General features: G+C 34.0%; 1 pseudogene; it reads left to right on the top strand.

The window, feature by feature from the left end:
- The first annotated feature begins 4,912 nt into the window (after positions 1 to 4,912).
- Positions 4,913 to 5,874, top strand: LOC104116726 (peroxiredoxin-2B-like; annotated as a pseudogene).
- The last annotated feature ends 9,761 nt before the right edge of the window (positions 5,875 to 15,635 follow it).

Here is a 15,635-nt window from a genome sequence, read left to right as displayed (position 1 = left end):
TCAGATTAAGTAAATGAGCTACAAATTCAGTTTTTATTGAAGAATTAGATCCATAATGAAATTTCAGAGCAATAACAATAAGAATCGTCAAAATTGGACATTGTATGAGAGAGTTATGCCCATTTCCGTGTCGGAAAAGATTTTCTGTCGCCGCCAGCGCCCAGGGTAGCATGGGGCGCTAGACCTGGCGCTGGAAATTGTTGGGGTTCTGGAAACTGCACCACAGGCAGCACCCCATGCTACCTTTGGTGCTCGAAAACACCAGAGACTCTATAAACGGGATTTTTGGCCATTTTTGACATAAACATAGTTGGGGAGCTCGGTTTGGGCAATTTGCAGAGGCAAACTTCACAAATTGGACTGGGGTAAGTGATTTAAACTTGATTTGGTCCATTATTCATGAATCTAACATTATTTCAAGCTCTCGTCCCAAGGCACCAGGATGTATGGTATAAGTTATTTCATGATTTGGGGGATTTAGAATAGAAATTTTCCAAAAATTGATTTGAGGGTTTGAAGGCCTAATCGGAGTCAGAATTTAGTAATTTTTGTATGGTTGGACTAATGGTTGAATGAACGTTCATATTTTGTAATTTTTGTCTGGTTCCGAGATGTGGGCCCCACTATTGATTTTGAGTTAATTTCGAATTTTATTATGAAATTTAGCATTTTCACATGGATTGATTCCTATACCTTGTGTTGATTGTATCGAATTATTTTGACTAAGATTCGAGGTGTTCGGAGGCCGAATCGTGAGAAAAAGGCTTATTGGAATAAAGAATTGCTCGAATTTAGGTAAGTAACACTTTTAAACTTGGTTCTGAGGGTATAAATCCCTGAATTTGGTATGATATAAATTGTTTGGAGGTGACACACACGATAGGTGACGAGCATGTGGACGTGCACCATAGAAATTGTGTCTTGAATAAATCCTGTGCACTTGTAAAATTAATGAATCATGTTATTATCTGAACATGTTTCACGTGTTAAAGAAATTGAGCTGAGGCTCTTATTAAATATCATGTTTAGACTACGTGCCAATATTTTGGGACCCATGGGGTCGTGCTGCTGTTGAATTAATTGTTTCAAAAATATACATTTCACTCAATCATATTCATTCATTATGAGGATATTTATGGGATCGAGCTGCGTGCCACAGCAGGCCATATTGGCTTTATATATATGATTACTATATGGAACGGGGCTGCCCACCTGCAACAGGCCATACTAGCTTTATACATTATTATTATATGGATCGGGGCTGCCCGCCTGCAGCAGGCCTTATAGGCTTTACTATCATATGGATCGGGGTTGCCCACCTGCAACAGGCCTTATAGGCTTTATTATTATACGGATCGGGACTACCCGCCTATAGTAGGCCATACTGGCTTTGTATCACGCTTGGGTTCAAGGAGCCTCTCCGGAGTCTGTACACACCCCCAGTGAGCGTAAATGATTATATATATATACTCCCCCAGTTCCAATTTATGTGAACTTGTTTGACTGGGTACAGAGTTTAAGAAAATATGAAGACTTTTGAAATTTGTGGTCCTACACAATTCTAAAAGGGGTCGAGAGTATTTGTGTGATTATAAAAGCTTCTCGTTAAGGATAGAATTGTAAGTTTAAGCAAAAGTATTTCCAAATTTAGAAAGGGGTCATTCTTTTTGGAACGGACCAAAAAGAAAATAGGTTCACATAAACTAGAACGGGGGTAGTGTGTGTGTGTATATATATATATATATATATATATATATATATATTCGGGATAGACTTCCCAGGGCATGGACTTGACTTATTTATTTATATTGCGATGAATTTTGCCTGGACATGGATCTTGTCCGTATCATTTACATGTGGGGATAAATTACCCCGGGCTCGATTGGCCTTAAACGGTATTGAGTGACTGACTGCCATTCGATGTGTATATATATACAGGATGGAATATCCCTGGGCTGAATTGGCTATAAACAGTACCGAGTGACCAAATAATTTGTGACCAGTATTTACATGAGGTCTTTCTACCGAGAAGTCATATTCCTCATATCATGCAGTATTGATCTATTTCACTTATACGAAGTTTAACTGTTGAACTTGAAAGCATTCCTACATTTTTGTGCCACTATTTATACTGAACTACACTGTGCACCTTGTTACTTATTGAGTTGATTGTACTCATACTACACTCTGCACCTCGTGTGCAGATCCAGGTACTCTCGGATACGACGACTGCTAGATTTCAAAGCTATTTCTGTTGGAGACTATCAAGGTAGCCGCTTGACGTCCGTAGACTTGATTCCCCTCCTGTTTAGTTATTGTACTGTTCTATATTTCAGACAGTGATTTTATCAGTCTGACTTTGTATTCATTTAGATGCTCATATACTGAGTGACTACGTATTTTGGGAGTGTTATATTTATATTTGTAAGATTTTTTCCGCTTAATTTAATTATTATATTTTTAAATTTAAAAGATATGGTGGTTTATTGAGATTGTCGGCTTGCCTAATATTGAGATATGCGCCATCACGACGGGTGAGATTTTGGGTCGTGACAAGGTGCCATCACGGCATCCTACGAAGGGTGAATTTAGGGTCGTGACACCTTACGTCCAACCCCGTTTCCATCGGCTCAACGCTGAACTTGCTCTTTAGGTACTCTGTCTTAGTCCTGCTCAACTTGAAACCCTTAGACTCAAGGGTCTGTCTCCAAACCTCCAGCCTCTCGTTGACGCTGCCTCGTGTCTCATCAATCAGCACTATGTCATCAGCAAATAATATACACCATGGTACCTCCCCTTGAATATGGTGTGTCAGTGCATCCATTACTAGGGCAAAAAGGAATAGGCTGAGCGCAGACCCTTGGTGTAACCCCATAACAACCGGGGAATGCTCTGAGTCGCCTCCCACTGTCCTAACCTGAGTCTTAGTTCTATCATACATGTCCTTAATCATCCTAATATAAGCAACCGACACACCTTTTGCCTCCAGGCACCTCCATAGAACCTCTCTAGGAACCTTGTTACACGCTTTCGCCAGATCAATAAACACCACGTGCAAATACTTCTTCCTATCCCTGAACTGTTCCACCAAACTCCTAATAAGGTGGATAGCTTCCATGGTAGAATGCCCCGGCATAAACCCGAACTGGTTGTCTGAAATAGATATCGTCCTCCTCACCCTCACTTCTATCACTCTCTCGCAAACTTTCATGGTATGATTCAGTAATTTGATACATAAATCACAGTTGCGAATGCGATTTATAAATCGCTCTTGATAAATGAGTTGTATAAATCGTGACCTAAGTGCAAATTATGTATGAATAATATAGAATGTGGTTTGCCATTTTCCCATTTTTTGATAAGATTAGAAAAGCAGAGAAAACTTTTAGTTATTTTTCTAGATTATTCTTATTACATTCTTGTGCTTCACATCTGCAACAAGCAACGTAACAAACGACTTTAAGTTTATAATATACAAACATATGTTATGTATATATTAATTTTTAGTGTAAGAACGCTAACCTGTCCCCTCGACTTATATGGACCTGATTCAGTCAAACGAATAATTAAATGACAGTGTGGTATTTAATTGTTAGAACAAAGTCATTCGTAGTTCCCGTTGATTTAAAATAAGAAATAATTATTTTAACTTTTCTCATTAAAAGACAAGAAAAGCCATACAAATATTACTCTTGTAAGGAAGCGGCCGACCTATGTAAGTATATGCATAGTTGAGAATGTGATAAAAATTATAATTGTAGTATCACCTTTCTATTTTTTTAATCGGCATGAAATTTAAGAAATAAAGAAAAATTTATGATAGTTATATAGCTATTATATTCTTGAATTTTGTAGTTTTAAACGGATCATAACATTTTTATAATTATATTTTTTTTATTAAAGATAAAATATAGAAGAAAAGAAAAAGTCATATTATTTTCAAATTCATAAATATATCATTATTTAAGGCCGCATATTAAGTTTTGGAATTTAGCCGCCCCTGGTACAATTGATGCGATTTATACATGAAAGAGAGAGCATTGACGGAAATGGAAATAAAAGAATCAGAAAAAAGAAAATAAACACAAGTAAGGAAATACTAGTAATGTATATTAAGGGAGAAATCTATATAATATGAAAACGGACCAAGTATGGAAATACTTTTAACCTACATAATTAAAACCTAAGATAGAAATCTGCGCAATATGAGAACGGACCAAGTAATTAAGGAAATACTAGCTAGTAACCTACCGTTAGAGACGGAGTCAGGATTTCAACTTTATAAGTTCAAAGATTAATAACTGAGTTTTAAATTTAATATTTGTATATATTTAATGAACCTTTTAACACAACTACACAAGTTTAAACAAAAATTACTGAGTTAGGCTGAACCCGTACTCGGGCTTCTTGCTTCGCCCCTGCCTATAGTAAGAGGGAAATCTACATATATACTAGGAAAATGGGAATAAAATTAATGTACATTAAAATGAAATCTGCATAATATGAGATCGAACGGACCAAGTAATTAAGGAAATACTAGTAACCTAAAGTAAGAGGAATATCTGCATATATAATAGGAAAATGGAAATAAAATAAATGTGCATTAATTAAGAGGAAAACTACATAATATGAGAACGAACCAAGTAATTAAGGAAATCTAGTAAGCTAAAGTAAGAGGAAAATCTGCATATATAATAGGAAAATGGAAATAAAAGTAATGTGCATTAATTAAGAGGAAAACGGCATAATGTGAGAACGAACCAAGTAACTAAGGAAATACTACTAACCTACAAAACGAGGGAAATTGCCATAATTAAGGACGAAAAATAACTATAAAAATCAGCAATATTATTGTACAATAGTGTGTACACTAATTCTTTTAATTAATTTTAGAAGAAAGATCCAATATACAATGGCTCCTATCGCCGTCGGTGACGTCATCCCGGAGGGAACTCTTGCTTATTTCGATGAGGAAGATCAGCTTCAGAGTGTTTCTATACACTCACTAGCCAAGGGCAAAAAGGTCATTCTTTTTGCTATTCCCGGCGCCTTTACTCCTATTTGCAGGTATAATTTTTCACTTCTTAATTATTATTATTATTATTGTTGTGTTGTTGTTGTTGTTATTATTATTATTATTTTTTATGTAAATCTGATTTTGACTGACATATTTTACGTCACATGAAATAATACAATGAAGCATGAAGCATATACCGGGGTTTATTGGGAAAGCTGAGGAGTTGAAGTCAAAGGGCGTTGACGAAATCTTGTGCATCAGTGGTATGTCACTTAATTAGTTAATAGTTTCTGTAATTAATTATTTTGTTGCTAGTAGCTAGTTGCAATATGTAGCGGAGGCACATGTCGATACTCATTCGTCGAAAAATTACACTGTAAATTTTTACAATTACATTATATATTATGTATTGAATACAGATTGTCTGTGCTTAGTTTTAAAATTTTTAACACCCCTTAGTGAAAAATCCTGACTTTGCTACCGGTTGCAATTATATTGTCATTTAGTATATTTATGTTTGTGGGTGCTTAATTATATATACGTGCATGATTGCAGTGAATGACCCCTTCGTAATGAAGGCATGGGCAAGAACTTTCCCATAGAACAAACACGTAAAATTCCTAGCTGATGGATCTGCAAAATATACACATGCTCTTGGTCTTGAGCTTGATCTTGTTGAAAAGGGGCTTGGCATTCGGTCTCGTAGATATGCATTGTTGATCGATGATCTCCACGTGAAAGTTGCTAATGTTGAATCTGGTGGAGAATTCACTGTTTCTGGTGCTGAGGACATCCTTTCATCTCTTCAAATATCTTGCAGTTGTTCTGGTTTTAGTTGTGCGGCTCGTTATAATTAGTTGCTAATTAACTTTAGTTTTTAATTAGTTTGCTAAGTTTTTTTATTTTTCCAATTTAGGCCATCTTCAATTGCAGTCAACTTCCGAGACTGCATTTGTGTATGAAAAACTCTACTTTTTGCTGGAATTAAAATAGTTTCTTTTCCGTTCTTTGCTTGTTTGTCTTTATATTTGAGTTTGAGTTGTTTGAAATAATTTGAATAATATCTCCAAATTATAAGAATTGTATTCCTCATTAGCAAATTAAAGACAACTTTTAATGGGAAAATGATACAATATAGTCACTCTCAAAATAGTAATAAAAAATATATTTTTTGTATATATATACATTATGTGTGCTATATACAAAATTTATATACTTTTTCCGCTACCGAATATAAATAATTTCTGCCGTTAGCTAAAAGTGATAATACCCTTTAAATAGTACTCATGAGCTCGTAAAAGGGTCGGGCTTAATTAAATGTAACTCAGTTTTTAATTAGAAATAAAAAATTAATTTTATCAGTGGCCGTAGTTCTCCACTTAAACTTATCCTAGGCCAAAATTTTACAAATAAGTTCTCTATATTTTTACTAACATATAAATCTCTAACAATGCTAAAAGACTCCTAGAAAGCATAGGAACTAAAAAAATTAAAGTACTAATATGACTAAAACATATACTATAGATCATTTTCTTCCATTATGTCTTTCTTTCGCTAAGTCTGCATAAACTCTATAATATTGCAAAAATATTAAAATATTAAAATAAATATATAATAAAATCACACTCATTCTAAACTCTCTGTTAGTATTGTATCAGACATTGTTTTATGTATTAATATATCAAATACAAGCTAGATACAATTGTGATACAAGTATGTTTTAGATATTGATGTATCAGATACAATTATTATACAATTATCATACAATTCCTGCAACTTCTTCTTCTTCAAGTTCCAATATAAATTTTCACCTAAAACCAACTCTATACTTAACCAAAGGATATTCTCAATCACTAGCAACTGTAGCAAGAACATCCCATCCAAAGAAATCATAAAATCTTAAAACCCGAAATTGTATGTATGTATGTATGCTCGAGAATTATATGTATTTATGGTCTTCGAATGGACGAATTTGTGGATGAGTGTGTTAGGCAAACAAACTGAAGAAATTAGGGAAAGGGAAAAAAAGAAGGAGAGAGAAGAGGAGAGGGAGAAAAAGAAAGGATTTAATTGAATCCCTTAAATGAAGACACTAATAATGAGGTGGGAGTAGGCATATTCATGGATCGGATCGGATTTGGCACCTTTCGGATTATAATTTTGGAATTCAAATTTTGTAAATTGCAATCCAAATCCGAACCAAATTAAATTTGGATCGAATCGGATTTTGATGTTTGGATCGGATAAATATTTTGAATTTTAGTTCGGATTATACGCCTTATTAAGATGCTAAAATAAATAATTATAAGATGCTATCTCCTGTCATTTTCAATAGCAAAACTCATTGATTTTCATATCTTTCACATTTAATATTGAAAAGAAAGAAAAGGCAAACACAATGAGAGAGATAACAAAGAAACCTTAAAATTTCTAAAAGGGCATATTTATCTTTTATATGTAAAATATAAATTTCGGGTTTCAAACCGGTTCAGATGTAAATTGAGCCAAATCATATCCAATCCGATATCCAAAATAATTAAATTAAAGATTTGAAATCTGATCCAAAAAGCTAAAATCTGATTCAAACCAATCCAAATAACAAAGATCGGTTCGGATATTCGGGTTGACCCAAATAATGCACAGCCCTAGGTGAAAGCCTTTTAAAGGGGTATATATAAAATTTATAAAAAAAATCTAGATACTTATTGAAAACTACAAAACCTAAAGAAAATAGGTAAATAAGTTTTTGTTATAGTATATATATAAAAAAAAGCTCCCAAAAATTTTATTAGCCCATATTATTTTTCTTTACCCAAAATGGCCTTTAGGCCCAATTTATTGACAAGTTATAGTAGTTGTTCTTAATGCACAGATTTTCTTCCTCTTGGGCCACCAACCGCCGATTAGATTTACGTTTTTATGTTGGCAAATCATCTTTAGTATAGGACATCCTTACTTTCAGAAACTAATGATACTATTTAATATAAATAGTGTAGTACTGTATTAGAAGAAGGATGTTAGAGATAATATATATATCAAGGGGCTTCTCATGTATTGTCAACTGTGAAACCTCTTAACATATACTTGAAATAATTTATGTTTTTCCTTCTATTCGTTAATTTATATTTCCAATTGGAAACATGGAAATCTGCTACAATTGAAAAGGGCCTGTCAATCTTTTTCTTTTAGACCGTAATATTTTTCTTAATTATTCTAAAAAGATAAAGTGGGCATTGGACAAAGGCTTGGAATTGGTTCAAGTGTATGTAAAAATTCAAGAAAATGACTTCTAATAATTTGTGTCTAATCCAAGAGTCTCAATTCCATTATTTGCCATCGTATAAACAAATAATCAGTGTTGTAAAATTAAAAATTAAATTAGTTTAAAAAATAATTTGAAACATATTAGATACTTGCTAAAGATGAGATTGAGTTGTAGCCCAATTATTCGAAAAGAAGAATAACAGAATGCATGACTCTTGCTGAAGATGAGGCTGATGTTTCAAAGTCAATGCCAATCATAAGTGCAACAATTATCTATTTGTACGATAAAAAAAAAAGCTAACCTATACACAGTCGCAGACATTCATTAGTCTCATACTCAAACCCTCAGGGTCGTTTGGTCGCCGGTTAGAGAGAAGTTATTCATGTATTAAAATTAAGATAACTTTATACATTGTTTGGTTAAAAAGGGGAGAAAAATAATCTCCACATAGAAGCTAGTATAAGTTGTACAATGTTTGATTGTTTTTTCCTCTTTTCCACATAAAATGTAGCATTGCTAATATAATGTTTGGTTCATATTTTTCTTTTCCGCATAACTAATACATATATAAGTTATGAGGAAATCTATGTATTATTTATACAGGGTAGAAGGTGGAATAACTTATATATGTATTAGTAATACTTGTGTTAAAACACAAACTAACGAGAATACCCTTTATTCAAACTTGTATTTTTTTTATTTAAAAATATATATTTAAACTATACTAACAATTTTAATAAAATAAAGTAAGCTAATAATAAATAACACTCACATTACATTTATATTACTAATCCTTATATAGCTACCATATAATTAATCCCCGCATAACTTATCCATGCATAACTAATCCCAACATAACTCAATCTTGCATAATTTATCCCTGCATAACTAATCCATGTATTACTTATTCATGCATAACTAATACATACATAACTAATACATGCATAACTAATACATGTATAACTAATACCTGTATAACTCTAACCGGCAACCAAACGGCCCCTCAGTGTCCTGTCATTATCTACTCTTTTAATCGTAGTTATAAGATGCAAGTGCAATTTCATATAAATATTTTATATATACAGTGTATAAAAGTTATATATACATTGTTATATGTATATACATTGCATTTTAAATAATAATATATATAAATATTATATATGGAATGTTATATAATGTATAAAAATTGTATATACACGATTATACATTTTACAAAATTTATATATAAAGTGTATCGTACATTTTACAATGTATCCCTAATGTATCATTAATGTATCCCAAGCGCTTTCATATATCCAAATTGTACAGATTATTCTACAATGTATAAAAATGTATATATTACTCTACGATGTATCAAAATTGTACATATACTATATACATTGCATAAAATTTGTATATAAAGTATATCATGCATCTGCAAGGTATCCATAATGTATCCCAAGCGCTTTTGTGTATCTAAGTGTATAGACCGTTCTACGATATACAAAAATAATAAACTATTTTATAATATATTATAAGTGTGTGTATATATATATATTATACTAATGTATAATATGTGTACTGCTTATACAATGTATACATCACTGTCTTTTTCTTTTTATATCATGAATATTTTGCTTATGCAATATCATATATATTTTTCAAAATTCAATCAATAAAAATTTCAAGTTCTTTGTCAAAGATACAAAAGGGATTAAATTTAGACAAATAGTTATACTGCTTTCCTTATTATCTATTATATTTAATTTTGTGGGTGAAATAGAAGCAAACATGTAATCCTAATATTTTTGTGAAAGCGTAATTATATTATTATAGAAACTTAAAAGAAAAAGAGAACAAAGTTAGAAAGGACTGATACACAACAAACGGTGTCATGAGTTAGACAACAAGAATTAATTCTGGATGGTTCTTCGCTTCTTGGCATCCACGCACAGAAATTAATAAACATGATGAGGTTAGGACAAAGAATTAATCATGGCCAAGTTAATTATTTTCTACGAGGATATATACTTTCAAATAAGAGAAAAAGGTGTGAAACACGTTATTGATGTGTCTTGGAACAAGAAATAAAAGAACAACTCAAATAAAAAAAATAAAATAAAAGGGATATAGTAGTACAAAGAAGATGAATTCAAGCCACATAAATGGACACATGCTATTCTGAATTATGCAAGTGCTAATGTTTGTCGGCGCGAAGAAGACCAATTTAGGCTAACCATTATAATTTGTTTGGGACTATGAATTGTATGACTTAATTTATGGCTAGCAAATGACAATTGTTTTCACCGGCCGACTACAAATAAATTTTTATTAAAATACATTGATCTTATAATATTTCATTTCATAGCAGCATCTTTGTTCGCTAGCTTCTTCTACCTAGAAAATACAACTAATAATTCTTTTTTGTGAGTGAAAATTATGGAAATTGAGGTGAAAAAATTGGAGAGGTTATCAAGCTGTAGAAGTGTATCTTTTGAGATTTAACAATGTCATGGTTAATTTATTGTTCCTAAACACCTCGTCTTCAACCTTCACGCAAAGATCAATGAGCTGCCATTTTTGTGATCTAGATGGGGATGATGATATTATCACTGCCATCTCCACTTCAAGTGGGGTTTTCACCATTGCCACTTTTGGATCCTCAGTTGAGCAAACGTGAAAAAGTTACTAATGAAATGAAGCATAAAACAAAGCCATCATCAAGATTGTCAGTCATTCGTCTTGATCAAGGCTTGTTTACTGTTTACAAGCGCTTGTTCATGCTGTGTTTCATTGTGAATATCACCGAGTTGATTCTTGCTACTACTAGAGTTTTCCCCTACACAAAAGAGAAAGCAACTCTCTTTTTCATTGGAAACGTTCTTGCTTTGACACTCTGTCGGAGTGAACCTTTTCTTAGGGTGGTTTTCTGCCTCACAGTTAATTGTCTAGGATGGTCCTGTATAAGATTCTTGAGTTTTTGAATTTTCTAATAATGTGCGCTTTACGTGCATCTTGTGTCAACCAATACAAACTTTAAAAAAAAAAACACATAAATCTATATTCTTAATCTGTTATAAAAGTAGAAAACTTCTAAAGACTCATAATTTATATTTTCTTCTATTTATAGTTAAAAACTTCTCTTTTTAGCATGTAAATCTTTGCAATAGATATTACTCCTTCCGTAAAAAGAACTTTTTTTGTTTACTTGTCCATCTTAACAAGTCGGAGAGAATTTTTTTTTTTTATAGTTTTACCCTTCTCATTAAATAACTATTTTTCTACTTGCGTGCTTTACATGTGCATCTTATATCAATTAACACTATCATTACTCATGATCACGTGCGTTTCACGTGCATCTTTTTGTTAACCAATATAAACTTTTTTTAAAAACACATAATTCTATATTGTTAATCTGTTATTAAAGTACGAAACTCTTAAAAACTCATAATTTGTATTTTCTTCTATTTATACTTGAAAACTTCTCTCTTTAGCATGTGAACTTTGCAATAGATATTACTTTTTCCATCTCTTTTTACTTATACTCCATATACTAAAAAACTTATATTTATTTATCCACTTTAATAAGTCGAAAAAAATAATTATTTTTTCGGGTTGATTAATAAAGAATCCTCCTTTAATTTTGTGTGGGAAAAAATCACACGATGCTAGCCGTCACGCTCCAAAACTCATTAAAGGTCGTGATGGCGCCTAACACCGCAGTCAGGCAAGTCAACAATAATTAATTAACTTAATTACTCATTTTAGTATTGTTGAAATCATAATTTCCTTCAATTAAATAATAAGAGATAAGATTTACAGAGTAAATGGAAATATTTTCACAACTACAATACTGAACAACCCATAAGTCCCCAAAATCCGGTGTCACAAGTGCATGAGTATCAATAGGAAGTAAAATAAAATACAGCATCTGTGCGGAGTACAAATTAGACAGGAAATATATATAAGTAACTCTGAAAAAGACTCTACTGGCTGCAGATCGTAACATGGGATGCAGCTCACCTAATTCCCCGCAATAACCGTACCTCTGCACCCACAAGACCACTAGACATATATGTATCTGCACAAAAATATGCAGCAAGTATAGTATGAGTACGTAAATCAACACATACCTAGTAAGTATCCAATCTAACCTCGAAAAAGTAGTGACGAGAGGTCGATTCCGACACTTACTGTGGGCTAACAGTAAAATGCTGATGTTATAATTAAGCATGGATTTTCATAATATAGCTGAAAACTCAATAACCGGAAATAATAAACAATCCTCTTACTAATAGAAATTCCCGAATTTTATTCTCATCATTTAATAATTTATATCTCAAGCTAATGAAGCAATGTCAAGTATTAATAGTTCCAAAGAATTATCATGCGCAAGTCATGCCGAGTTCGTACAGCCCGATCCAACATCAATATTTAAACTGTGCACTGCCGAGGGTCAAACGACGCGAACCATAGATGCATCTATTAACCTGCTGAGGCAAACGACCCGCTCCCATGAAAGTAGTGAAAATTTACCCCGCTTGCGGAATACAGTTGCTACGCGGTTGAACATAGATTTCTCAAGTTATTATAATATTCCTCAATTCTTTTCAAGATACGAAATTCAAATAAAAATTTTCAAATATCAAAATCCTCAATTTTAACTCTTTTCAAGGCAAACAATAAACATAATCAAATAATGGTATCAACAAGGCAAGGTATGGTGTAAACCTAAAACTACCTGGAAATATGCATAATTAGTAGCTACACATGGACTCTCGTCACCTCGTGCGTACGTAGCCCCCGTAAATAAGAGCACACATAAATTCAATTCACCTATGGGGTTAATTTCCCTCTTACAATGTTAGAAAAGAGACTTACCTCACTGCGAAATTCCATAACCGGCTCCAAAGCCTTTCCAACAACTCAAACCGATGCCCATCGCTCCAAAACTAGTCAATAAATGTGCAAATCCATAAACATATACTTTAATACTCATTATAATTCAATTTACAATAATTTCCAACTCCGCTCGAAGAATCGATAAAGCAACCCCCGGGCCCACGTGCCCAGATTACGAAAATTTTGGAAGATAATCTTTACCCATAATACCATGAACTCGATTATATTATTTATTCCAAATTGTATGTCCAATTTCGTAGTAAAAATTCAAAAATACTAATTTCTAGGGTTTTCTTCAAAATCTCAATGTTTTTCAAATTTTCATGAATTTACAAGCCTAAATCCTTATATTTAACTCATAAGTGGTAGAAATCACTTACCTCATTATTGACAGTGAAAATGGTACTCCAAAATCACTCCAAGGTCGGCTCTCATGGAGGAAATGAAATGAGAATGGTCGAACCCCGTTTTATTAAAAACCTCACTGCCCAGCCACGATTTCCACTTCTGCGGTCTAATAGCCGCTCCTGCGGAAATTCCATCGCAGGTGCGGTTTAAGCTCGGCCCAACAGTCCCTGCATCTGCGCTTTCGCTTCCGCGATCCTCAAGCTCTTCTGCGCGTTTGTGTCCTCTTCTGCGGCCCCAGGCCTTTTGGCCAACCTCCGCTTCTGCGCTTGCCTTGCCGCTTTTGCGGCTTCGCACCTGCGACCCTTTTTCCGCAGGTGCGATTTAACTAGCAACCAGAAAATCCCAGCATTCCCTTAGTTCAAAAATCAATCAGTTAAGCATCCGAAACTCATCCGAGGCCCTCGGGACCCCAACCAAATATACCAACAAGTCCTAAAACATCATACGAACTACTCGAGCCTTTATATCACATCAAACAACGCTAAAACGCGAATCACCCTCCAATTCAAACTTAATGAACTTTGAAACTTCAAACTTCTACAATCGATGCCGAAACCTATCAAATCACGTCTGATTGACCTCAAATTTTGCACACAAGTCTTAATTGACATTACAGACCTATTCCAACTTCCGGAATCGGAATCCGACCCCGATATCAAAAAGTCCACTCCCGGTCAAACTTTTCCAAAAATCTTTAATTTCCCAACTTTCGCCAAATGACTCCAAAATGACGTATGGACCTTTAAATACACTTCCGGACGCGCTTCGAAGGCCAGGATTATCATACAAAGCTATTCCCAGACTCGCAATCCCAAACGGACATCGATAACATTGAAATTCACTTCAACCCAAATTTATAAAATTCTTTCAAATGCCAACTTTTCACAATAGGCGCCGAAACGCTCTCGGGTCATCCAAAACCCAATCCGAACATACGCCCAAGTCCAAAAATTATCATACGAACCTGTTGGAACCTTCAAATCCCAATTTCGAGGTCGTTTAATTAAAAAGCAACCCTTATCCAACTCCTCCAACTTAAAGCTTCTGAAATTAGAATTTTCTCTCCAAATCAATTTTGAATTTCCCGAATTTCAATTCCGACCACACGTACAAGTCATAATACCCGAAGTGAAGTTACTCATGGCCTCAAACCTCCGAATAACGTGCTAGAGTTCAAAACGGCTGGTCGGGTCATTACATTCTCTCCTACTTAAATATACGTTCGTCATCAAACGTGCTAAGAACTGCTCTGGAGTTGTCCGAAATCACTGTTTAACACCTCGTGCACATACCCGTGCTACCACAACCCAGTTGAGCACATTAGCTTGATCCAGTTAGAAGATCCCCCCCTTTATTTAGTCAAATAAGTCTTAGAGCCAAATTCCAACATCCAGAATTCTCCACCAGGCATGTTTCCAACATATGAACACCATATCAATCACTACACGATGCACCTATACATGATTGCATACCTTTGCTGAATTCACACCATGCACCGCATAATTCACATGAGCATAATAACATCCTCCGATAACAATAGCTGAAATTCCACGAATCTGATGCCCATAACACACCTCATGAAAATAAGTCTTGTTCCAACTCTTGCAATGATGCCACGATGGAAGAGATGTGTAGAAATTCATAACCAACTGCCGAGTCAACAAATCATTGAGTTTCTCCTCTTGACAATAGCCATTACCTCATTCTGAACTAAATAATGATATTTGCTCTTTAATATACTTCATATAAATCTGATCGCATTGATCCCTGGTGCAATAATATTGTCTCACCCAGTATAAGCTGCTCAGGCGATAAGCCACCTCAAATACTGCCAAAAATCTCATATGATGCCACAATGTGCCCACAAGCTACAAAATCGAATGTGATACATAAGGAAAGCGAACTCTGGAAAGAACTACTCAATCCACGTAGCTAATTAAACAACCGAAACGATGTTGTGAACCTTCCTCAGAAATGAGAAACAAAACACACAAGAATAGATATAGGGAACTGTTGGGACCAAACACACACGCAAATATACATGGTCGTCAAGTAATAAAGTGA

Source organism: Nicotiana tomentosiformis, chromosome 6, assembly GCF_000390325.3.
Source record: "Nicotiana tomentosiformis chromosome 6, ASM39032v3, whole genome shotgun sequence".
NCBI classification, from domain to species: Eukaryota; Viridiplantae; Streptophyta; class Magnoliopsida; order Solanales; family Solanaceae; genus Nicotiana; species Nicotiana tomentosiformis.
Note: the sequence above shows the minus strand (reverse complement) of the source record. Positions and strands in the feature narration are given on the sequence as shown.